At 51.2% G+C, this 22,659-nt stretch overlaps 1 non-coding gene across 1 annotated transcript; it reads left to right on the forward strand.

Annotated features, from left to right (window-relative positions):
- The first annotated feature begins 7,716 nt into the window (after positions 1–7,716).
- Trnaa-cgc (transfer RNA alanine (anticodon CGC)) lies at positions 7,717–7,788 on the forward strand. The gene has a single exon. It is a non-coding gene; the product is annotated as a tRNA-Ala (tRNA).
- Positions 7,789–22,659: the final 14,871 nt, after the last annotated feature.

Genomic DNA, 22,659 nt, shown 5'->3' on the forward strand with positions numbered 1-22,659 from the left:
CACCAAAACCAGGATGGGGAAAGGAAGAGTTCTTCCTGGGGTCTCAGAGGAAGCATGGCCCAGCCACCTCCTGGATTTTGGCCTGTGGTCTCCAGACTTGGGAGACAGTAAACTTCTCTCGTTCCACCCAGTTTGTGGAACTTTGCTTCAGCCGCCCTAGGAGATGAAGAGGCTCTTCTTTCAGTATATTTAGGTTGCTTCCAGTGTTGAGCTACAATAAGGACAGCTGCTATGCTTTTCTGAGCTGCGTGACCTGTTTGGAGAATGGAGCTCTGGGAGTTTGTCCTTTTGTCCAGGAAACCCCTGGAACAATAAATTATGGCCCAGTCTAGGGGGGCTGTAACCTCAACTCACAACCTTGGCTGGGTCATCAGCTAGAATACAGGATACTTATGTTATATTTGGGATATACCTGGACTAAAAAATTATTTATTGCTTATTTGAAATGCAAATGTAGTGGGACTTTTGTGTTTTTATTTGCTAAATCTGGCATCTCCGATCCTCCGTCTGTGGGCAGCCCACACTGTATCAGAAAGAGCCCCCGGATTCTGGTTTTCTGCTTCGTGACTGTAGGAACTCTGAAAGATCTTTCCCAACCCTGGATCCTGGACTTTCTTTTAGAAACTTGGTTGTTCCCAGTGGAACCTGGATGTCCTGCAGCTCCTGCCTCCTCCAGAACTCTGCTGTGCCTCGCTCCCTCCCCATTTACGAGCAACCTGTTCATTTCCTCTGCCCATCTTTGCACTAACAGCTCTGGTGCCCCTTCCTCAGCCTGCCCTCTCCTTCCCCACTTGTCCCTAGTGCTCGATACAGAATCAGAGGTGGGCCTGGCCAGCAGGAGCCCATAGGACAGAACTAGCTCATGGTCCAGCAGGAACTGAGAGGGAAGGGCACTGTGAGAGCCAGTGACAAGGGAGAGCAGTGCCTTCCAAATTTGCCTTATTTTGAAAATCGCCTGGGGCTTGTTAAAAAAGCTCTCCCTGCTTGTCATTAGAAATCTCCAGGGAAGGGATTACTACTGTACCTTGTGGATCGGCCTCATCTGTGAGGAAGTGGAAGAGCCAGGCAGATGAGGCTTTGGGGTCCAGGGGAGAAAAGAGCACAGGAGGGAGGAAGGAAAGGAGAGTCTAGTAGAGACTGGAAGAGTCTGGAAAAGAAAAGGAGAGAGAAGAGGAGAAAGGGCTGAACTGAGACTGGAGTAGACTTTGTGGGGCTGGTTAAGAATTCAGCCTAATAATTCATGAGAATGGCCTCCAGGCGGGGACCCATGCAGCCTATTTCAAAGGGGAGCCCCGAGTTGCCTCCTTTTTTTTTTTTTTTTAGTTGTTGATAGACATTTTATTTATTTATTTATTTATTTTTATGCGGTGCTGAGGATGGAACCCAGTGTCTCACACAGGCCAGGCAAGGGCTCTACCACTGAGCCACCACCCCAGCCCTCGCCTCCCGTTTTTGGACACTTGTCTTCTGGAAGTGTCCAGGTTGTCCCCACCCCATCTCCCCCACAAGCCACTCTCTGGCTCAGACCCGGCAGGAGCTTTCTTCTAAGTGTGCAGGGAATACAGCGCTCCATGGGGCCTGGGGGGCAGGGGCATTTGGCTCTATTGGGGTGGGGTGGCAGGGGGACTGTGCCTTGTGAGAAACGGGCAGAGGCGTTCCCTGAAATATAGAAAATTTCCATATTAGACAAGTAACTTCAGCAAATATTGTTTTTGTTATTGAGAAGATGCTAAAAATGTTCAAGTCTGGGGCAGGCATACCACGTGTCCTTGAGTGATCTCCCCCGAGTGTGGGCTGGACCTAGTGGCTGGCTTCTAATGAACAAAACATGGCAAAAGTGAGAGGATGTCCCTTTTTGAGATCAGACCGTAAAAATCTGGGACTCCCATCTAGTTCTCAGTCACTCCCCATGACTCTTCTCCCTTATTTTATTTTATTATTATTATTTTTAAGTTGTAGATAGACCCAATATCTTTATTTTACTTATTTATTTTTATGCGGTGCTGAGGATCGAACCCAGTGCCTCACACGTGGGAGGCAAGTGCTCTGCCATTGAGCCCCAGCCCCAACCCCTCTTCTCCCTTATTTTAAGGCTCTGATGGAGAAGCCAATGGAATTGAATCCTGTGACCATCATGTGACACCTGGGACATGGATCCTTCTCTGGTTGAGCCTTGCAGTGGCTGTGGCCCAGCTGACCCCTTTATGACAGCTGACAGAGACACTGCTATAGAGGATGTAGCTAGGCTGCACCAGGATCTGTGACCTACAAAAGCTGCAAAATAAGAAAAGACCTTGTTCTAGGACACTACGCTTTAGTGTGCTTTGTTACGCAGCAGTGGGTAACTAATACAAAGTGTAATTTGGGAAAGGCCAAATTTGAGCCTGGCTTTGAACTTACGATCCATCCTCATATATATACACATTTTATAAGTTGAAATCACAATGGGTGTACAAACTTCCAAGTCTTTTCTTACCAGTTATTATGGGAAGAGATATCATCCATCAGGGTTCATGGTCTGTGTCTATATTTCTCAGGCTCTGGTCAGAAAACAGGAACCATACCAGTTCTTGCAAGGGAATTTAATATGAAGAATTATATTGATTGATAAACCAATACATGTGTGAAAGGTGAACACCATTGATAACCAATAATCAAAGCCATTCTCAGAAAATCCTGTTGATCATCAGGACCTGGGGCCTTGGTAAGTCAAAAGTCAAGAATTATGCGTGTTGTCCCAGGGTTCTGGAAGCGAAGGCAGGAGGATCCTAAGTTCAAAGCCAGTCAGCAATTTAGCAAGGCCCTGAGCAACTTGGTGAGATATTTTCTCTAAATATAAAAACAAAAGGGATGGGGGATGTGATTCAGTGGTTAAGCACCTCTGGGTTCTATCCCTGGCACATAAATAAATAAATATTTAAAAATAAATAAGAATTATGTGTGTTGTTATTGCTACTGCCTTTCAGTTTCTTTTTTTTTTATATCTTTGGAGCACTGGAAATTAAGAATTGATTTTGGGGGCTGGGAATGTGGCTCAAGTGGTAACGCGTTTGCCTGGCATGCACGGGGCACTGGGTTTGATCCTCAGCACCACATAAAAATAAAAAAAATAAAGATGTGTCCACCAAAAACTGAAAAATAAATATTAAAAAACTCTCTCTCTCTCTCTTAAAAAAAAAAAAGAATTGATTTTGGACATGAACAGAGAGTCCTCTTTCTCTCTCCCTTTCTCTGTCTGACAAACACAATTAGTTGAATTTGCTAGTTTGGCCGAAGTGGTGATGGCAATTCGCTGTGGAGTAAAAGCATTTTCCACATCCCCGTCATCCAGCTGTGGCTTTCCAGACCCGATTGCCCAGTGTGTGGACGTCCCAGTTTACTAAACCACTTCCCTATTTTGGTTCCCAGCTTTTGACCTTTAAAGAAAGACTTCAGTGCACGTATTATGCAGATGATACTTGACTGCCATTTGAATTGTTTCCTTGGAATAAACTCCCAGGAATGAGATTATTGGGTCAAAGGAGGAGGAAAAGCTTAATACACTGGGCTAGGAATTGCTTTATGGCCTTCTAAAGGCACTGCACCCATTTAGCTCCAAACAATTTATAGTCCGCAAAGGCTCAGCTTCACAGCAACCAAGTTATTTGCACCTAGGAAATCAGCTTCTAGTTCTTTCAAAAACTTACCTAAAAGGGCCTGGAGAAGAAGGAATCAGGTCCAGCACACAGAATCCTCAACAGAGGGGAAGGATGTCAGAAAGTTCTAGCTGCAGGGAGCAGAGGTAGGTGGGCGGGCACAAGAGGTCCTGAGCTTGAATTCTGACTTTGCCACTGAGTGACTCTGAGCAAATCACTTCATCCTTCTGAGACATTAGTTTTTTTTTTTTCCATCTGTAAAACAGGAACTTCAGTGACCCAGAATCCCACTGAAGTGAGAAGAGAAGCAAATGATCTTTTATAGGGTAAGTGACCACACCAGGGACTAGTTGGCAAGCATTCAGTAGAAGACTGATTACCGTTCTGATTATTCAGTGACCGAGCCTCAGTCTCCGTCTAACATCCCTGTTTCCCTGCTACTTCTCTGGGTGTCCACAAACAAGTGATATCCCTTCCCCTGGGGGCCCTCAGGCTCTCCAGTTTTTCCTGGGGATCTCTTGAATCTCCCTGAGGCCAAATAGTAGTAATCTTGGCTTTGAGACCTGGAGTCTGATGGTCTTTGGATGCCCCCTTGTGGACAGTTGGTTCTCCTTTGCTCTCTTCCAGTTGAAGGAGAAACCAGCCTGGCACTGTGTGTGTGTGTGTGTGTGTGTGTGTGTGTGTGTGTGTGTGTGTGTGTCTTGGGGAAGGGAAAAAGGTGGAGGAGGCCTCTGTTTTTATGGATAAAAACAAGAAACAGGACATAGTCTATTATTGCATGGTCCTCACTGGCCAGAAAGAGATGGAGCTACATATTTCCAAATAGTCACACATGGATACGTGCTGAGCGTGCTGTTGTGCAAGCTTATGTGTGGGTGCATGGGTGCATGCACTTGTCACAACTCTTCTTGTCACAGGGCACTCTGAGCTTCCCTTGAGACAATGTGATTCGAGAAACGGAAGCCCTGTGCAGCCCTGAGATCTTTATAGCATGTATAATCACGCTGTTTATTCATTTCCATGTCCCACTGGTATGTATTGAAAGCCTACTATGTGCCAGGTCTTTTGAGGTCTAGGGAGGCAACACTGACCAGAAGGACTGGTTTCTGGCCTCTCACTATCTGGTGGGTAAGACACTGCAGTCCAAGACACTGCAGGGATGCAGTGGGGACAGAAAGCAGACTTCCTGCTGGTAGAGGGGACACTGAAACTGAGCTGTGACACTGTGGGTACTCTGGACCTTTCCCAGTTTTGAAGTGACAGCTTGGTACAAAGAGCACTGGTGGGGTTTTCAACGTGCACGTTCCAACCCCAAAATCACTGAGTGAGGCCTTTTTTGGAGGGTCTGTTTCCTTTTAGCTTAGGCTTGGGAGTTTGGCCACAGTACTCTCAGTTCTTTACCCGCCACCCCCCTTTCTTTTGGGTCCTGGGAATTGAGCTCTACCTCTGAGCTATATTCCCAGCCCTTTAAAAATTTTTTTTCAAAAATTTGATACAGGGGTGGTTAGGTTGGCCAGGCTGGACTCTAGCTTGTGATCCTCCTGCCTTAGCCTCCCATGTGGCTGGGATCCCAGGCATGTGCCACTGAGTGGGCAGGCGGGCAGTACTCCCACTTTCTATCAATTTTGATGTTTTCTGACCTTTTATTTCCTCAGCTTGAGGGATTCTTTTTCTTCCATTCTTCTGTCATGCTCCACCCCCTTCCCTGAAAAAATGAAAAACAGACTGTGTGATCTAAGCAAGAAAATACAGATAAACTCAAGTCGGACACGCACAAGTGCACATGTCTGCCCCGCCCCGCTCCTGCTGCGAACCTCCAGCTGCCACCCAGGTCAGCCGTGACCTATCAGGGAGGGGTGGGGGGCCAGGACACAGTGTAGGTGAGAACTCTACAAACCCAGCTCCTTTTATATTTGGCCACTTGGCAAGTCACCGTGAGGAGGTCACTGAGCTTCCCAGAGCCGGCTTCCAGTCCAGCCAAGTGCGTCCTCACCTGGCGAGGCCTCTGTGATGATCAGAGGTGACATCAGAAAGAAAGAGCCCTCTCCACTCTGCACAGGACCCGAGCCAGCTCACGGGCAAATGGAGGTTCAAAAGCAACTGCGTTACAAAAGACCAGTGTGGGTCTGACACTTGTCTCTGCAGGGAGGAAGGTGTGACTAAACACCAGTCTGCCCTTCCCTGTGACAACAGCTGAGGGGAGGATATCAGACTTGTACCAAATGTATTGTAGGTGACTCTGCACTCTGGTCCTGTTAGACGGAGCCTTATTAGCCGAGGAACTTTGGCCACGTTTCCTTACCCTTTCTTAACTGCAGTTTCTTATCTATAAGATGGTGCCAGTAGGCTGGCATGGTGGTGCACACCTGTAATCCCAGTGGGCTCGGGAGGCTGGGACAGGAGGATAGTGAGTTCAAAGCCAGCCTCAGCAAAAGCGAAGCACTACGCAACTCAGCGAGACCCTGTCTCTAAATAAAAAATACAAAATAAGGCTGGAGATGTGGCTCACTGGTCAAGTGCCCCTGAGTTCAATCCCTGGTACCCACCCTCCTCCGCCACATGATGGTTCCAGTAGCTCCCTCTGGAACTGCTGTGAAGATCAACTGAGGTAGTGAATGCGAAAGGCCATCATATAGGAAATGCTCCATAACTTGATAGCTAATTGTTTTGGTCAGGGTAGGTTAACTGCTATAACAAATAAGCCCAAGAATGTATATTGGCTGAGAGGTAATACCAGTGTTTCCTGCCCCTATCTCAGTCTAAGGAAATACCAAGTATTTCCTGGAGCCCATTTGGAGACCAGGTTGCTGAAGGCTCTGCCACTTTCATGCTACATGTGGCTCCAAGGTCATTTGGCCATCTGTATCCAGCTAATGGATGGGGAAGAAAGAGTGGGTAGGCATATTGGTTTTTCAACTACCTTGGCCCAGAAGTGGCACCTCTGCCCACATCTCATGGGTGAGAACTGGTCATATGGTCCTGTCTTAATGTGATGGGAGCTGGGAAATGTGGTCCCTGGCTGGGCAGCAGCTTCCCAGTGTCACCTTTGATACTGTCTTCAGTAGACGTCTAATATTATTATTGTTACTGCAATTTCCATCCAGGGCAGAGTGTTGTGAGACACTAAGCCATGATACATTCACTGGGTAGGAGGTTCAGTCGTGCACCGTGGAGCTCTAGAGGGTCAGGTCAGGGGTGACATGTCGGGGACTCAGGGAGTGAGGGTGGGGCTCTCCCAGAGGCAGGTCTTCCCCAGGGTGAGGTGCAGCCATCCAGGAGGAAGGTCACTGGGGGCTGTGGGACTCCTATGAACAGAGTCAAGAGGCAGGAAAAGGCAGGCAGGGAGAGTCTGGGGTGGAAGGGGTGGAAGGTTTGCTGGCAGTCCACTAGGAAGGCCTGGAATGTCGAGATAAGGGCATGGTCTTTCGGTAGTAGGTGGTCTTGGGAAGTGGGTTCCCAGAGGAGAGGCTGGGAGAGGCAGGGGTCAGGGGAGGAAGGACAGGAAGGGGCTTTGACCGGTGCCCATCCTTCTCCCTGGGCTGCAGTGTCACCTGGCAGCTTCCTTCCTGGAGGCCTGCCTACTTGGGGCCCAGCTCTCCCCAGCCCTGCTTGCAGGGAGAGGCCTTATCTCCTCTTTCTGCTTTGTTCTCCTTCCAGGAAGGAAGTGGTTCCAGATGCTGTGGGTGGGACATTCCTTGGCTCTACTCTCCGTTCCCGGCTTTCTCATGATTCCTGGTGACAGAGCTGGCATCTCTAGCCAGCCTTGGAGAAGGGCAGGGTTCTTGCTCACCAGCACCCTTCACCCCAGGAAGCCAGGGTCTCCTTTTGAGCCACCCCAGTCCTCTGGGAGTCAAAGCCACCTTCAGACAGGGGCTTTGGCAAGTTCCACTGGGCTCTGCTGGGCACCTACTATGTATCTGGCACTGTGACAGGCACCAGGGGAGACAGGCCAAGACCTGCTTACAGTACACTGGAGGAATGAGATGGTACTTAGAAACTCCAGTCGCTGGGAAGTGCCACAAACAGGCACAGACCTGTGAGGAACAAAAGGAGTTCATATTAAAATGTTACTAGGAGGGCTGGGATATAGCTCAGTTGGTAGAGTGCTTGCCTCGCATGCACAAGGCCCTGGGTTCGATCCCCAGTACCACCACAAAAAAAAAAAAAAAAAAGAAAGAAATGGTACTAGGAGGAAGTGACATTTATAATAGTACTTGAAAGAGACATAGGATTCTGACAGGTGACACAGAATTCTGATGGCTGGGGTTGTATTTCAGGGGGAAGAAAGGATGGAGGAGGAAAGAAAATGCAGGCTTTATTAGGGAAACTAAAGAAGCTGAGGGAAGGGATCGCAAGGTATGCCTTGGCCCCCCCTTTATTGGGACTTGCCTTCCAATATTGGATGCCTTTGCTCTGTTGTGAGACCCCTGCAGCTTTCAGGGCATGGCACATAATCAAGGATGTGTGTGTGTGGGGGGGGGACTTGGGTGCAGAAAGGTTGAACTTCTGGTTTCAAGAATCAAGTCAAGTTCACTTAAAGGGCTGTGGTATTGGAGTGAAGGGGAGGAAACCAGATGACCTGGGCTTGCCTCTCAGCCCTGACTGCAGGAACTGGCACATTGATAAGCCTCTCTGGGTCATGGTTTCCTCAGTGGGACATGGAATAACAGCACTGGCGAAATAAGATGATGTCCCTGGTTTGCTCAATAGCTGTGCTTAATAAATACTAGTTTCTTCAAAATTGGGCTTGGCATGGGGACGGGGAGGAGGAGGGCGCCAACCATTCGGCCCCATGGACAGCTCAGCCTGGGGGGTGCTGCCCCTGACCTTTTCATTCAGTGCTTGAAATGCTTGGGGGAAGCCCCACCCCTTCTCAGGCCTAACTGGCTCCTTCACCTGCTCTCCTGCCCACCTGGAAGGATGCTTCAGGCCTTGGGATCTGTGCCATTCTGGCTGTTGTCACATCATGTGCAGCTCTATCCTGCTGGCAGGAGCAATACAGCCCCAGAGGCTGTGGGCCTAGCTTGAGACCCTGTGGGAGGCCAAGAGGTGGGGCTTCAAGTCCAGGCATGCGCAGACACACTGCCAGAGCAGAGCCAGGAATCCAGGTCATCAGCGGATGCTCTCTGGGCTGCTTCCCTGGGAGCAGAGAGAACAGAGAAGAGTCTGCAGGACAGAGCTCATTTGCCACCAGAAGGGGTGTGTCTGAGCTACCCACCTCTCTCCACCTCTTGGAAGGACACTAAATGTACTGGCCTCAACTCTCTAGACCTGGCCAGTAGGGGGAGGATCACACCAATCTTGGATATGCTGCTCACCAACGGGGTGATCTTGGGTATGTTATTAAACTCTTCCAGGCTCAGTTTCCTCAACTGTAAAACGGGAATAATGGTTACAGAGTTAGCATAGGACCAACATGTGTTAGCAGCTCCTTCAATGTCCCTCTACCATAACTCATTTTCTCCCTTGAGGGCAGAATTCTGAGAACTGAGACCTGTCTGCAGGTGAAGGCAGCACCCCCTCCTCACAGAACCCTCCGAATCCCACACCATGGGAATAGGGTCAATGCAGCACTGATACCCATGGGGGACAGGCTCCTCAGGTATGCATCCCTAGCGTCCCAGTGAGGCTGAGACAGGCAGGAGCAACTAGCTAGAGAAGGGCGCAGGGAAGGAAGGGAACTGTCTCCTATCGAAACTCAACAGTCCAAATGTCCCAGCCCACTCTCTGCCAGCCAATTGAGAAGAAGCCAGTAGCTAATTCACACTAACATGTTAATAGCAATAAATGAATCATTGATATTCGCACCCCAGGGGTGTTGATAGCTGTTAATGGCTTTCAGGTTCCCACAGCTGCCTCTGCCTTCAGAACCAGTCAGCTCCCCTCCGGGTGGTGCCTGTAGCGCAGCTGAGCGCTGCCTGCCTGCTGCAGGAACGAGGCCCGATGTTTGGGCTCTTGTCAGGGAGCCAACCGTGGGGATCTGGAACACTGATAACCAGAGAACACAAACTAAGGGGCGGGGCAGGGCAGGACTGGGGTACACAGGGTCTGTGACCCCCATCTGCTCCTAGAGGGTGGGTAGACTTCAAAGTTTAGGCCAGACAAAATGAGACTGAGCAGGTGGCTTGCTGCCTATCTCTGCTTCTGTGCTCCAAGAAAGGCAAAGTCTGGAAGGGGTGCACAGGTGACCTTGGAAGGGAGGGTAGGATGTGGACCATCATCACACACAGTAGGGGCTATTGAATCCTGCCCTTCAACACAGGCAGCTAGGACTGAGGGTGGTTTTGGTTTTTATTTTTTTTAATTTTTTAAAATTTTGTGTGTGTGTGTGTGTGTGTGTGTGTGGTGCTGGGGATTGAACCCAGGGCCTTGTGCATTCGAGGCAAGCACTCTACCAATTGAGATATATCCCCAGCCTAGGACTGAGGTTTTGACTGCAACAACTTCATTGGACCCTTTGGGCTCTCTTGGCTGGAGGGAAAAGGAAGTGGAGGCCATGAGGGGCAGGCTGTAGTCCCTCTTGGGCACAGCTGGCCGACATAGCTCTTAGGTGCCTAGGCTTGGGCTGTGCACAGTGTTGGGGAGTAGCAGTGGGCCTCAACCTTGTTGCACTTGGAATCACCTGGGGTTATTAGGCTGCAGCAGCTGGTCCTGCAGGCCTGGGAGCTGGGGAAACTGCATTGTGTACCAGCTCCCTGGAAATGCCACAGCTGCTGGTCAGGACCCTGGGGGGGGGGTGGAGTGAGGGTGGGTAACTGTGAGTGGGAGGCCAAAGACTCTCAGCAAGACACTTTCTTGCTGTGACTCCTGGGGTTCCTTTGGCTTTGACATTTTGTGCGTCTCTAAGAGCAGGAGTTGGGCAGGGGCCAAGGATGCTAAGCGCATTCAGTCACCGCTCCAGGTGCTGTCCCAGCCCAGCAGGAGAAAGCAGGCACCCTTTGATGGTGATTAAAAATAAAAGCAGTTACCAATCCTGGAGAACTTACTGTAAAAGCACCTCATCAGAATCTTGCTCTAAGGTGCTTTTGAGGCCCTAGGGACACCAAGTTTGAAGAAAGATTGGGGATGGCAGACACTGGTTTATTTGGCAAACTGATCCACCTCTCAGGCCCTTTGAGGGTTTGAGGGTTTTATTATTTCTTTCTTGATGCCCAACAGAGCCAGTGGCCCAGTGGGGAAAGCAGACTTAGAATGCCTGAGGCACTGTCCCCTGGCTGCAGTGCCCCTGCAGTGAGGGCTCTGGGAACCCTGGCCTCCGACTGACTGACCGCAGGTAAACACTCAGCTTTGTGCAGGAGGAAGCTCCTTCTCAGGGCTGAGTTCCTGTCAAGGAGACAGAGAAAGTTTCCATTGTGTGTGTGTGTGTGTGTGTGTGTGTGTGTGTGTGTGTGTGAGAGAGAGAGAGAGAGAGAGAGAGAGAGAGAGAGAGAGAGAGAGAGAGAGAGAGCAGAGCGAGCATGAGCACGGGCCTGCATGCTAACAAAGGTGCCCTATTATCTTCTTACAGAAAATCAGGTCAGTGGTTTGTTGTCATTAACCACAGGGTGCAGTGGGTAGGTGGCCAAAGGTGCCCTGGCTGAGCATGAGGCCTGAAGTCTGGAGCCACCAGGCTATGGGGTCCCCAGAAAGTAGTAGAAACAGTTGCCAATCTGGGGAGGGGACGCTTCCCACCACACCCTGTTCCCTTCCAGCCTGCCTCTCCCGTTCCTTTCTCTTTCCTCAGGGCTATTTGCCTGGGTGTGCAGCCTCCGCGGGAGGATGCTGTTGAGAAATACGGATTGTGGTTGAAGAAAAGTGGCTGCCTTGCCCTGGGGCTCCTGGTACCGCAGGGGGTGGGAAGTGTGGAAAGTTCTGGGGTTAAATCGGGGATGGGACTCTCCCACAGGTAATAATAACAACAACAGCAAGGGCTCCGCCACTGAGCACTTTCACACTGATGTCCTCACCTCGCCCACAGGCCTGGAAAGCGGGAGAGTAGGTGTTATTGTCACTGCTCCTGTGGCTGAAGGAGTGGGGGGAGGGAGGGTGGAGAGAGGGAGGGTGAAGGAGCTAGTTAAAAGGCATCCCAATTCCCACCCTGACCTCAGAACTCCCCTTCTGGGGTCCCTGAGGGCACCTGGGCCACGCCCCCCCCAGCTGAAGAGTAAGCTTAGCTGTTGTCCTTGTTGGGGAAGCGGGTCACCGAACCTGCCGTCTCTGCCTGGGTCAGAAATCAGGGTGGGCTTAGCTGGCTAGCTTTGGCTCTGGGTCTGTCACATGGCTCTTAACTGTCGCCTGCAATTAAGATGTCAGTGGGGGCCTCTGTCATCTCCAAGTGGAATTGGGGGAGGACCTGCCTTCCCAGGCCTAAGCTCAAAATGTGTGTGTGTGGGGGAGGGGCAGGAGCAGCCACGTCCTCTGGCATGGGTGGCCCCTTCTGCCCTCTTCTCACCCTGTTCTTAAAGTGCACCATCGTCCTGACCACCAGTTCCACCCGTTGCCCCCCACCCCAAGTCCTTTTAGGCTCTGATTTAGGTTTCAAGGCGATCTGGCTGTGTCTCGGTTTTCTCGCGGTCTCAGACAATGGAGGCTGACGATCCAACTGCTGAGAGCACAACCTCCCCCTGCAGCCAGAAATCATCTGTTACCCATCGCCAGCGCCTTCCCTGGGGCAGGGCTGCTAGACTGAGACCTTCTCCTTCCCTCCCACTTCTTCCTGGAAATGAGCCCCTGTCTCCCCCCCCTCCCCACGCCCCGCCTCCCGCCTCTCAGGCCTCCCTTGGGGAGGTTCAAGGACAGTCTGTGGCCCCGCCCACCTCTGGGCAGCCTCCGGGCAGAGTGGAAGCCGGGGCTGGTGCCCTTGGCCTCGGAGGCCCTTTTGGGAGGACAGCTCGGGATGACCTCTCTAGGTCAGCTCCGCTGCTTTGTGCTGGACACAGCCCCGGAGCGGCTCGCCACGAGGTTGCGAGGCTGACGTTGCGTTGTGCTGGAAATTACAGAGTGCCTGGGAGGGAAAAACAAACCGGGGTTTCAGTTCCCATGGAAACAGCATCTATTTGCAGAGGTGCCTGCGTCAGAGCCTGGGACCCTGTGCTTGGGGGGATGGGGTCAACATTAGAGGGTCGACTGTTTACCATCTGGGACCCTTCCAGGACAGCATCAGAAAGGATGCTCTTACTATTAGCCTTCCCACGCAGGGCCCTTTCTCTTTGGCATGTCTCTGCAATGCAGGGTTTTTTGGATAGATATATGCTTTTTCAGTCCGTGGTGTAGGAAGATCCCAAATTCACTACTCTTACATTTATTCCACAAACTATTTTTTTTTCTTTTTTTTTTTTTGATCTATGATGTGCCAAATCAATCAGAAGTTGTTCTGTACCTGCTAAATCTAGTGCCTGAAGCCTGTAGCCCTGGAAGAAAATGTGGTCAGATCAGGGTGCCCTGAGTGTCCGGTGATTTGGGAGCACCTGGACTCAGTCATGCTACTGCCCTCACTCTGTAACCAAAACAAGTGACCTCTGCCCTACTATGTCAAAGGGGCTAATTCTCACATCTCTTAGGAATGATGACCCCTAAACTCTCAGGCAAGGTACCCACAGGGGAGGTGATTAGTCCCATTACTGTTATGGAGGGGTGTCAGTTCTTACCCTTTCCACCACTTTACACATTATTAAGAGCTCTACATCCACGACCTTATTTAATGAAATTCTCTAAATTATTAACTGGACTTCGAATGGGGAAACTGAGGCTGAACAGAGGAAGGTATTTAAGATACCACCGGATATTGGTGGTTATCTGCTCTGTTACCCCCACATGTTAAAGTTTGAACATTGCAGAAGCACCCCGAGGCAAGCATAGAAAGCAGGGTTTATTTAGGAAGGGGTAACATAGACTTCTCCTGGGAGGAAGAAAGGGGCCATAGCTAGACCCTGGTATCCCAAGAAGTAAGGCGTTCTGCCCTTTTTATATGCCCCAGGCTTCCTTTCTTTTCTTGCCTTCTTCCCCTTTCTCCTTCCTGCATACATGGCTAGGCCCAGGAATGCTTGGTGGGGTGGCCAAAAGGTGGGAAACAGGTGGGCTGAAGCGGGAAGGGCAGGATGGTGCAGCCTCAGACACATTAATTAACAACCTTATAGCTCCCTGTAGGGAGGGGCAATTCCTGGGACAGGTTACCTTAGCAACAGATGGGGGGCGCAGGTTCTTGATAAGGGTGGAGGAAGGGTTCTAAAAGAATTAACATTCAATGTCTCTGGGGACAGTCTCCAACTTCCTGGACTTTCTCAAAATTGGCCTCCTTGATCAGACCTGACTCGATTTACCTATCTATACTGACTGCCTGACTAATTCTGGCTTCACTTGTGGAGGACACATGGATGATAGATGGCAAAACCAGCATGGGAATTGGGATCCCAGATGTCTTGCTTTGCCCCCTCCTCTCTGTCAAGGGGCACCTGGTGACCAGACCTCCCTCCCTGGCTGGCCTCCAACTTTCTGGCTGCTTCCCACCCCTGGGGAATGGGAACCAGCTGTAGGCAGAGGAGGTGGGTTGGGGGCTGTGGGCAGGGTGGGGGGGGCGGTACATGGACCATGCTATATTTGATTTCCTGGAGGGTACATATCAGAAAGAACACAGGCCCAATTCTTTCACTCACCCAAGTCATTTCACCCTTTAAAGCCTCAGTAAGTTGACAGGGAAAAAAATTCAGAGATGTGAATACTTTTAAGTATTCTAATGAGGGGCTAGGGATGTAGCTCAGTTGGTAGAGTGCCTGCCTCGATTTACCTATCTATATTAACTGCTTGTCTAATTCTGGCTTCACTACGTGGCCACTCAGGTGACCTTTCTTCCCTTCTCTGTAGGTGACTGTGGTTGGACCAAGGCATGAAGGCATGCACCTTAGAACAGATTTGTTTTTCTGGATCCTTCCTTAAGTGCTGAATGTTGAACGTTCAGGGAAGGAACAGAGCATGAAACAGTTTTGCACAGGAAAGGTCAGGGTTAGGTTACAGGGTAGAGGAAAAAGGAAAAGATCCAGGCCTAGGGGGCCTGCTTGGCTTGGAGCAGGGGCTGTGGGATCAAAAGAAGCCAACAATGAAGGTCCCCGAAGGGAGTGTGGGCCATGAACCAAATTTACCTCCTGTGTTCACATCTGGCTGGGAGGTGAGGGGAGAAGACAAGAAATAAACACATTCTGAACGTCTGCTGTTAATGAAGGGGTATAGAGTTTCTGAACCAAGAATCAGATTGCAAAGTCTAAGGAGGAGACAGGCTGGTGAATGCTGGGAGAATCCAGGAGACCAGGCCACAGCACCCAGGCGCTCCACACAACCCTGCAGTGGTTTTTCTCATTCCATAGAGGAACAGGCTGAGGCTAAGCAAGTCAAGAGGCATGCCCAAGGCCACCTAGCTAGTTAAGTGGAGGTGGGGATCTTTGGACTGCCTCTCTGAGGGTGTGCCTGTGGGGGAGGACAGGAACATTGCTTCTTTGGGTCCAAGACCTCCTAAGATCTTATGGGATCTCTCCAGGGCTAACTCACCTGGAGACTCAATTCCTGCCCTACCTGTTCTTTCTTGCAGCGTCTCTCTCTACCCCACACCCTGCCTTCTTTCTCTCCATTCCTCAACTTCCCAAGCTCTTTCTTTCCTCCTGGTCTCTATTGCCGGGTTGGGTTGGAGATCTCAAGGCCCATGAGTGAAGCCTGCTTGAGGTGTGGGGGATGTCTTGGGTAGATGAATGGGTCTGTTTCCCTCCATGCTCTTCCCAGGGTCCTGTTCTGCTGCCTCCAATGCTACAACAATCAAAATGTGTGATTGGGCTGCAGGTGGGCTGCTCGTGGGTCTGAGCACTACTTGTGTCCATGCTACAGCATGTATGTGAGGGGGCTACTGCTGTACTCGTGGGTGCTGTGTGCATGTGCACGTGTTCGTACTTCTGCATGCGTGTGTGGTGTATGCACTCTGTGTACCACTGTGCGTGTGCTTCTTAAGCATATTGCAAAAGTTCCTACTTATAGGTGCATACCTGCAGGACCAGCCTAGCTCCATAATTTGCAGGGCCTGGTCTCCTGCAAAATGAAAATGCCGTCTCCTTATTTAAAAAGTCTTAAGGATTTCAAAACGGAGACAGCAAAACCTTCAACCCAGCCTGGGCTCTTATTGAGAGTGGGTCCCTGTGTGTCTGAACAGGTCTTAACCCATGTAGCCAGTCCCGGCTCAAGTGTCCTACTCATATGTGTGTGGGTGCGTGAGCTGATGAGTGTGCTCAGGCATGAAATCTGAACCCTTTTCTCACACTCCTGAGGGTAGGCCTCCTCAGCAGCTGGTGCCTACCAAAGGAAAGGTGTGTTTTATTTTTGGCGCCTTTATGACTTGTTCCCATCGTGCCCTGGGAGGCTTTTGTTTGACTGCCTTTGTTGGAAAGGGTGACAAACACTTCCCTCCACCTGCTGCCACTGGTGGCCCCACCAGAAACCACAGTTGGGGGTGGAGCAGCTTCCTCAGCCCCTCCCCCACTCACCCTGCACCTCTTCCAGGCATCTACGTGCCCAGAGCCCTGCCCAGCTGAGCACTGGGCCCCCACCCCACCCAGACGAGGCACCAGTAGCGCGTCAGAGCCGGAGGGGGGGTGGATGGAAAGTATCTGACCCAGCACCACTTCTAGGGCTGAGGAGATGGAGGCCCCAGAGAGGGTCGGTGACCCGCCCATGTTGGCCAGTGACTCCCAGGTGTGTACAGCCCTGGAGGGCTGAGGAGGAAGCCTGTGTGAGAACAGGGCGGTGGAAAAGACCCAGTCGCTGCCCATCTGTGGGGGACAACTCCCCTCCCCAGAAGAGGGTTCTGTCTTTGTTTATTTGATTCACCTTCTCCCAGATCAAAGCCACATCCAGCAGGTTTTGAGAGATGTTGACTGCCTAGAAACAATGCCTGGCTCTAAATAGGGGCTCCAGAAATATATAGTCATCAATCAACAGCTATTTAGTTGAACATTGTGGTAAGGTGGCAAAAGCAAGGACTTTGGAGGCCAGCTAGAACTGGTTGAAGTCACTTCGTAGCTTTATCACTTACTTTAGGAAAGTTACTTACCCTCTCTGAGTCTCACTTTCCTCATCTGTAAAATGGGATTCTAGTAGGTTGTTGTGAGGATGGGATGAGATAAGATACTGAGGCTTACTTAGTACAGTATGAAGTACAGAATACCTTTTTTTTTTTTTTTTTTTTTGCTACTGGTCATTGATTCCAGGGGCACTTTACGACTGAGCTATGTCCCCAGCCATTTTTATTTTTATTTGGAGACAGTCTTGCTAAATTGCTAAGGGTCTTGCTCAGTGGCCCAGGCTAGCCTAGAGTTTGAGATTCTCCTGCCTTAGCCTCCCAAGTCACTGGGATCACAGGTGTGCGCCACCATGCCCAGCTGAGAATACAATCTTAATAAAGTTGCTAAGTGTGTTGCCATGGGTAAATGACACAGTCCAACCTCGGTTTTTCTTACTTGATCTTGTAAGAGTTCAGTGGGAGGAGGTGTAGCCAGTAGTCCTTGACATCTCACGGGTACTCAGTAAATGCCAGCCTGTCTCCTTTTCTGGTGCATCGCCCTCCACTTCTGAAAGCCTCCTCCAACCCCCAGCCCCTTGTGACTCCTGCAACCCCCTCCACTGAACCCCACCCTCTGCCTCCCAGCTTCTGGTCTTGCAATGGAAGCTCATAAGCTCCCGCAGTCCACAGTCAGCTCAGTCTGGCTGACTCTGACGGGTGTGCTGGGGTGCTGGAGATGGCAACTTGGAGCAGAACAGGCATGATTCACCATCCTTCTCCCCATTCCCTTCCCCCAGGGGTCAGAGGTTCGCAACAGCACCCCCAGGCAGCTGAGCCACCTTGAACCGGTGTGGGGAGCAGGGCGGGTGGCAGACAGAGGTGCTAGCGCAGGCCAGATGGTGTGTGCAGGAGTCAGCTTGGGAGAGGACTCTCAAGCTGCTGCGTGGGAGGCAGAGCTGGTTCCCATGAGGGTGGCCCCCTAGTGCCTGGCTTGACCACAGGCCTTAGTAGCCAGGCCACAGAAAACCCCCTGCAGGCCTGGGAAGAGGAAGGCACCACTTAGTCTTTGCATGTGATCGTGTTTTTGCTTCGGTCACCCGAGTGCTGTTGCATAAACTCTGCAAGACAAATGTGCTCGTGTTTCCAAATTCTTTTGAAACATCGGGAAAGGGTTTGGGGGCATGTCATCGGCAGCATCTGCTGAACGTCATAATGTCAGATATTTACCCAGAACAAATATAAACTCAACTGTCCTAGGCAGGCTCTGACATGGGCTCCAGAGGACTTCAGGGCGGGGAGTTGCTTTACCTGCCCTCCGTCTAGTGGACTTGGGCATCTGTCCTCAGGACCTATTGCCTCACTAGGGAGTGGAGCCAGACAGGACCTGGCCAGGCTGACCCCTCCCAGACTGTGCAGGGAGGTGCTTATTTACCCTGAGCTGAGAACCTGGAGGTCAAACTGTGTGTGACATTTAGAACAGTCCTGCCAGCCAAGCCCCTGGGATTTGTGGACAATAGAGCAAAATAAGATTATAGCCATCCCTGAAGCACCCTCGGGAGAGGAAGGACTTGACAACAGAGATGTCTGAATTTGGTCACTCACCAACCCAGAGAGAGGAGCCCAAGGGGAATTCACATTCTCTTGTTTCTGAGTTTGGGCAGGGCCAGCTGAAGGGGCCAAGGATGGATTAAGCAGCTCTGGCCAGGAGTCTTTTCTGCAGGCAGAGCCCTTGTGTGAGTCTCTGGCTGGGCCCTGGAACTGGCACAGCCACTCTGGGATGGCCACAGGGTAGCTGGGGCCCTTCAGGCACCTGCACCCATGGAGTGGGGGCTGGACGTTCATGGTTTTGGTGCCTGACAGTGCTGCTTTTTTGAGTTGAGGGAGAGGGTCCTTATTTCTTCCCCCTGAGGCTTTCTAGGGGCTCAGACTGGGAAACTTGGCTATTTCTGACCCTTCTCTCTGCGTATCCCCCTGTTTCCCCCCTCTGGGATTGGGAGGCCTGGGGAAATTATGCACGTGTGAGCATGTGCACATGTGTGTGTGTACACAGGGACATCCATTGACCCGCTGAAGACACTTTCCACATTGGGGTCCCAGCATATATCCCCTAGACCCAGCCCTGCCCCACCTGTCCCCAGTTAGAATCACTTCCCTCCCTCATCTCCTTTGGCTTAAGCTCCCACCCCTCTCCAAGGGCTGTTTCCTTCCTTCCATGTACCCCTCAACACAGAAATGCAACCAAGTACCTAAGTCCTGGGGAAGATAGCCTCGCTTCCTTTCTTACGATCAGGGGTAGCTCGGTAGTTGAGTGCTTGCCCAGCATGCATGAGGCCCTGGGTTCCATTCCCCAGCACCAGGTGGGGAATCCGTTGCCTGATTTCCTATGGGTCTGCTGCTATATTCCATTCATTTTCTCAGACTCCACAACAAGGGCGGAACTATTTAAGGGGGTGAGAGAGGTTTTCCTTAAGGAAGGGTGCCTGCCAGGAAGTAGAGGCAGGTCACAGGTAGTGGTGCAGGAATGTTGGAGCTAGTGCCGCTAGTTCTCATGGGATGTGCTCTGGATGGGACCTGGGTTTCAGGTCTAGTGTTGCCAAGAGCTTCTGGTAGACCTCAGGTAAGCTTGTTTGTCTCACCTGGATAGCTTGGTGGGAAGGCCAGACTACTAATCCCAAAGTTGTCATTAATTGTATGAGATTGGAAATTGGGCTAAGGATTGATTGAACTTGGTTACCTCGAGGTTAGCAGTATTCTTTTTTTTTTTTTTTAAAGCTGTCATTTCTTAAATGTTCCTAAGTGACACCCAACAACATTTTATTTATATGAATAATTTATTTCACATCACAACCCTAGGAGGTCAATACTACTAATAATCCCATTATACAGATTAGGAAAACAAGGCACGGAGAGGCTAAGTGACCAGCCCAAGCAGTGGAGCTGGGATTCAAACCAGACTGTCTGACTGCAAGAGTCCGAGCTCCCCACCACCACGCTCAACATTCCGGGCACTGTGCTACATGTTTACCCCAATCTTGTCCATTTTGCAGCTGAGAAATCTGAGACTCAGAGCAGTTGAGCAACAGCTGAAGGTCACACAGCTGGGGAGCAATAGAGATGAGATTTGAAGTTGGCTGGGCTCCAGAGCCTCGGCTCCCCCCACCCTCCAGCAGTCCTGCCAGACCCTCCTCCCAAAGTGAGTTTAAGCAATCTCCCTGAGCTGTGATCTCTCTCCTGGAATGTCGGCCCCTCCCTCTGGGCCTCAGTTTCACCATCCAGAGAGTGACGGGGGTTGGCCTTGCCGAACGTTGAGGTCCCTTCCAGCTCTGTGAAGCTGTGATGGAGAGACGGGGTGCTTCTAGCTGAAAGGGCAGCTCCATGACCTGGGAATGCCTTGGACTTGGCCTGTGGCTGTAGCCAGGGAGGGCGAGGGGGACAAGGAGCTGGAATGAAGGCAAACTTCAGGATGCCGTAGAAGGGCCCTGGGGACTGTAAACCTAGGAAGGCAGGATAGCTGTATGAAGCAGAAGAAGGTGGTGGGGGGAGGGAGAGAGAGAGAGAGAGAGAGAGAGAGAGAGAGAGAGAGAGAGAGAGAGAAGCCCTGGGTGGGCCTCCTGGGGGGTCCTTTCCTTTTTCCCAGGGGTTATCCCCAAACACAAGGTAGGCTCACGAGAGCCCTGGGTAAGGGGTGGGGTTTGGGCCCACATGGGGCTGGGGTCTGAAGCTCTGAGACACAGCAGTTTGGGGGTTTTGTTGTCTCTGTAAATATTTGGAGACGTCCAGTTATTCTAGAAAAATGTATTTGAAGTTGGGGTGGCGTGTTTGTGGGGCTGGCCGGGCTTCCTTTTCCGTGACGGCTCTTGTTACATTCCTCCCTGCAGGAACGGAGGACTGTTTTCCCATCTGTAACCTCATTAGGATATACACCCCCACACACGCTCGGGCAGGTTCCCCTTGGGGACACATGTGCACAATGGCATCGCCTTCTCAACCCACGCACGCACACTCGCACACTCGGTTGCGGCTGCACCTTTTAATATTTAATGCCGTTGCCGCCGACACCGCTGTATGCTGACTGCCCCTGTGCCAGCCTCATTCCTGTAGGGCGCCAGTTCCCGGCTTGGAGGCAGCCTGACAAATCGTGTTAGAAACCTCCCAGCCCCATGCGTCCTGCGGAGGAGGGTAATGTCATGTGATTACGAGATCAGAGAATGGGCGTCATTACCAGGCAGGCTCCATTTCCAATGGAGGCGCCTTTGGCTTGGGAAAATCTGTGGGTTCATCTTTTGTGCCAAGGTCTCAACCCTCCCTCAGATGCCCCCTGGGACCCAGAGCCATGTGCATGCTGGGCCTTTAAGATCCACCCTACACCTCACAGGTTGGACTGATTTCTTTGGTTTGGAGAAATCAGGGTTCCGGGTGGGCCCAGGATACCAGTGACATGGACCCCTGGTTTGTGCATGGGGCAGCATCTGTTCTTCCCTCCCACCCTCTGCAGTGGACATCTAAACCTCTGTGGTTTGAATGTGTGTCCTTTTGCCACCCATGTGTTGGAACCTCAAAGTGGTGGCATTACTGGGAGAGGCCCCCGTGAGGGGGAGGTTATAAGAGCCCCATGAATGGGATTAATGACCTTATGAAAGAGCTAAAGGGAACCTGCTGTGCCCTTTAGGCCCTTTGTCCAGCCTCCAGAACTGTGAGGAACACTTTTCTACTATTTAACAATGACCCAGACTGGAGTTTAGTGCTGCATTCAGAATGGATCAAGACACACGCCACCGAGGACCATTGCAACAAGTGGCCCATAAGGAGCGTCCTGGGTGGTCCCAGATTTTAAGCACCCAGCGAAGGGTCCCATCCAGCCTGTCTCATCAGTCCCATTCTAGATTCCATGCTTCAGATTGCCGTGACCTCTGAGTCCAGGGAAAGGCCCTCCCTCCAAACACAAGTTTTGGGCCTGACAAGGGTCAGGGCTCTACTTCCAGGCTGAGCTGGCACAGGGCAGGCCGACTAGTACGCAGATCCAGCTGAGGGTCAAGATGGTTCCCAGGCAGAGGAGTTACTGGAACAATGTGGTCTCTCTCAATCTCCACTCAGATTGGAGTCTCTGGTTCACTGGTGACTGCACAGGCTTGGTTCCATCTCCTGCTCTCTGGAAGGGCGTTCACAAGATGGACATCCTGTCCTTATCCTCCTTCAACCCTCTTTCAGCTTCTTGGGCTGCTGTCACTGGATGAGCTCAGAGCACAGCTCAGTGTTCTCATGTTTCTGAGCTTCTCTGAGAAATGAGGATGGGGAGGAGGGGGATGGGGGCGGTCAGGTGGGGCGTGGGACATTGCAAAAGAACACACTCATCTGCCATTTACAAAAGAATGTTTAGCCTCTTTCTTTCAAAGCTGTCGTTTCCTCTAAGCAAAGTTTTATTTGCTCTCTTAATGAACTGAAGAGCAGGACAGTTTTCATCTGGCAGCCAGCACTGTCACCCTCTCTGGTCTCCAACCTTTCTGTCCTCCCCTCTCATCCTCGTGGAGCTGAGACCTGACCTTATGTCATCGCTGCTGCAGAGCTTGGCTGGGAAAGTGGCTTGGTCAGGTTGGGGCAGCCGGCCTGGCCTGCAGGGAACCCCACCTTTCCTTGTCGGCGGCAGGGGAAGGGCAGACGTGCTCTCGGGGCAGTTAGGAGGTTGCCTTGCTGACGGTGGAAAAGCAAGATGGAGGAGGGGACTCACAGAGTTGGTTTGACCTGTCCCCTTTCTCACCAGGCTAAGAAGCTTCGCCAAAATCTTGGTCTTGGAGACAAGAGTCTTGTTTTCTGGAAGGCCTGGCCTCTGCCCTTGAGTCTCTGGGATGGCTTCTTTCTCGCTGGGAAGAAGGTTCATTCAGGGGACTCAGCAGCCCCTGCCACCATCAGTCACTATGGCTCACGAGGGGCAGATGGTTTTGCCACTTTCACTTTTGATGTCTGGTTTGGGGACAACAGCTTTATCTGCAGCCTTGGTTGAGGTAGCTAGTGTTG

This window comes from Urocitellus parryii, chromosome 7 (assembly GCF_045843805.1).
Source record: "Urocitellus parryii isolate mUroPar1 chromosome 7, mUroPar1.hap1, whole genome shotgun sequence".
NCBI lineage: Eukaryota > Metazoa > Chordata > Mammalia > Rodentia > Sciuridae > Urocitellus > Urocitellus parryii.